At 35.5% G+C, this 3,262-nt stretch overlaps 1 long non-coding RNA gene across 1 annotated transcript; it reads right to left on the bottom strand.

Moving 5' to 3' along the window:
* Nucleotides 1–481: 481 nt before the first annotated feature.
* On the bottom strand, nucleotides 482–2,346 carry LOC105116828 (uncharacterized). Its single transcript, XR_840608.1, has 5 exons — nucleotides 2,268–2,346; nucleotides 2,013–2,078; nucleotides 1,023–1,094; nucleotides 664–924; nucleotides 482–554 (listed from the first exon to the last, which is right to left on the bottom strand). It is a non-coding gene; the product is annotated as an uncharacterized LOC105116828 (long non-coding RNA).
* Nucleotides 2,347–3,262: the final 916 nt, after the last annotated feature.

Raw genomic sequence — 3,262 nt, 5'->3', positions numbered from 1 at the left:
GGAGAGCGTGGATTGAGATTTGGCTCTAGAGGATCAGGCAATATAGTAGATCCTGGATTGAGATTTGGCCATGGAAGTTGGTAAGTACACCAGAAATCAGATATTCTATTCAAATTATGAAAGAACATGAACTTTGCTTCTCAAAATAAAAGAAAAGAAAAGGGACATCTTCATGAGGTTATTCCTGACAGTTCTTTAGAAAAAAAGCTAGTCATCATCATCTAATTCCAACAACGGAAATTGAATTACCTAGAAAGAATGGAAGCGCAAGACAAAACTGATTGTTTTTTTTTTCGAAGAGCTACAGAAACAAGTCAATTGAAAGGACATTACATACATACCTTCAGAAGCATTCCTTGAAACAGAATCCTGAGAGCTCTTTCTTCTTCTTTCTCTGCGCTCTGCCAATGTCCTCCTACAACTCCTCTTTTCACCATCATACTCTGACACTACATGAAACCTACACAAATAACAAGCTAAGCCCACTTTTAATCTCACCAAGAAGCCCATCCAGCAATCATCATTCCAGGCAAACTGTCACTCTACATCAGATTCTGTAAAGACAAGACAACTGAAGAAAATCTCATAAATCCAGGAATAGTTACTATAGGCTAAAACAAATCAGCTGGCTGTAATTGAGAGAGTGAGAAACGCTAATGTTACCAGGTACATATCTAACAGAACCGCTGCCCCAAACCTCGAACAATTACATTAGGAGCCTTGGAATGCGTCTCACAAATTAACTCTATACTTCCTGTAAAAATCTTTAGCATTCAACAACGCCACATGGCACCCCTCCACCTGACAACTTGGCACTTTCACTAAAATCGAGCCCACAAATGAAGCCCCAGAGTGTTCCCTTCTTGGTCGCTTCCAAGATGCCAGTGCTGACAATCTTGTTTCTTCTGCTGAATCTTGCTTCTCCTGTGGGACTTTCATTTCATTTAATAACCACTAATGCCCACATTATTTTCACTTAACCAACTCAGATTCTTACGGATAATTAACAAGGAATTCAATACCTCCACCTTGCTCATTTCAACTCAATGCAAGCAATCACTTTCTCCTGTCCAGGCGTGGGATCTCTCTTGGTGCTGCATAGGAAATGTATCATTATCTGAATTTGACAATAAACAATATTACATTATGAAGAAAATGATTTATTATGTCAATGCTGGTTTGTTTCTTACTCCAGAAGTAACAAAACTTGGAAGAAAAAAAAAACTGAAAAACAAGAAATTCAATGAAATGAAACAATAAATGCGATTCAAGATTCCAGATTTTTCTTTCTTGCCTTTTCTTAGCAACCAAACACAGACAATTTCTCAGAAAGGGCAAGAGATTCAAAGCTAAGATGCAATGAATCAACAAAAAATAGAAGATTATCAAGAAAGAACAAATAACTATTCTCAAGGGAGAAGAAAAGGGACAGAACGAAAACAAAAGAAAAACCACTGAAAAGAAACAATAAATTGAATTCAAGACAATTTCTTCTTATTTTCTTGCATTTTCTTAGCGACCAAACATCCCCAAATCCCAATATATGACAAAAATATCCAAATTCCGGGAGCCCAAAAGTTAAAGAAACGTGAGAATGCCACAGGACACAAAAGAAGAACCAAGTTCCTTAAATTCTACTTAGTTGAATGTCTTATTTTGTTTTCTACTTCACAAAGAACCTAGAAGCCAAAAAAAACACTAAAAATTAACAATTCAATGACGTTCAAGATTCTAAAATTTCTTTCTTGAAAGTTCTTAGCAACCAAACGCAGTAATTATCCCAAATAAATAGAAAGAATGAAAAGTAGAGCAATCAAACATTCAAGAAACTTGAGAACTTTCACTGCTACTTGCTTTCTTGCCACTCTTGTTTCTTTCTAACCAAGAAGAGATAGAAGGTTTTCCATGCAGAAATGTTGGTAGCTATCGGCAATCAGTCTTATTGTAATTTTTTGATGGCTGCATGCACATACGAAGGATTCAATACATATGCCTTGTCTACTGTTGCATACCTCATTTTACTTCGGATATGAGGATTGTAACTGTGCATGGAGTCGTCTTGGCCAAGTGATCTGACTCTGTAATGAAATGGTCTCTTGTTAAATACAGATAATTCATAGTTTAATCTAATTTATACTATGTTTAGTAAAGAATCTCCATCTTTAACTTTTTTTACCAACTTTGCAGTTTGATCATCTTCATCATCATCATCATCAATAATAAAGATGCAAAAAGCATTGGTTCACTGGATTGAAGTGGAAGCTCACCAGTAAATAAAATAGGGATGTTAGGTTATGCAGAGCAAAACTGGCACAGCCGAACCTAGGCATTAAGGAAGTAAAGCACATATAAGTCAAAATTATCAGAAAAATTGTCTCAACAACAACAGCTTTAATCTGTGTTTTATTACTGAATTTTATTCTCTATGATGGTCTACCTCTTGATAGAGGATTACAATAGGTCAGAAATTGGCTCTCACAAGGAAGGAAAAATTAGAATCCACCATTACGTTGGAAAAATAACACAAAATCCAAAATTATGTTGAAAATCCAAAAATAAAGCAGAAAATAACAAAACTAACATAGCATCTTATGAGCCAAATTTGAGTGCCTTCCCAAACCTCAGCTGGTTACGATCCAACCCCTAATAACTGGATTTGTAAAACCTCTTAGTTGAATTTAAACATGATCTAATAATCAAATCAAAAGTTACGGGTTGTTTTGATTAGGCTTCTTCCAAGGTTTAGACTTGTCCTGGTCAATAAGTAAATATATATATCCTAGGTTTTCTACATGGTTAAATTATAATATATTTTCAAATGACTGTTCAGAACCTTTCAAATTCCATACATCAATATCAAAGAGAGTAATCACGGTTTTCTTTATCATCAATGACCAAAATATTGAATTCCATCCAAAAGTGCAGTTTTAAGCTACGAATTACACGATTTAACATAAAGGGAGTTATACAAAAGCATTCAGGAGAGCAGGCCTTTTGATCATTCGACTGACCAAGACCAAAAGAATCACATTAGAAAATAATGAGAACAATGTCCTACATACTAATAACTGTTGGTGGGAGAAACCACTTGTGGTGGCTTTGAAACACTCGGAGGGGATACTACACTTTGGAATGATCAAAACTTGTTTTTGACAACTTTGAAAATTCAGATATTTCCCAAAAATACCTCTGTTTTCTGACGAACGGGGCTCTGATACCAATTGTTGGTGGGAGAAACCACTTGTGGTGGCTTTGAAACACT

The sequence above is a fragment of the Populus euphratica genome, unplaced genomic scaffold (assembly GCF_000495115.2).
Source record: "Populus euphratica unplaced genomic scaffold, PopEup_1.0 scaffold1071.1, whole genome shotgun sequence".
In the NCBI taxonomy this organism is placed as follows: Eukaryota; Viridiplantae; Streptophyta; class Magnoliopsida; order Malpighiales; family Salicaceae; genus Populus; species Populus euphratica.
The sequence above is the reverse complement of the archived record's forward strand: the minus strand, read 5'-3'. Positions and strand labels throughout refer to the sequence as shown.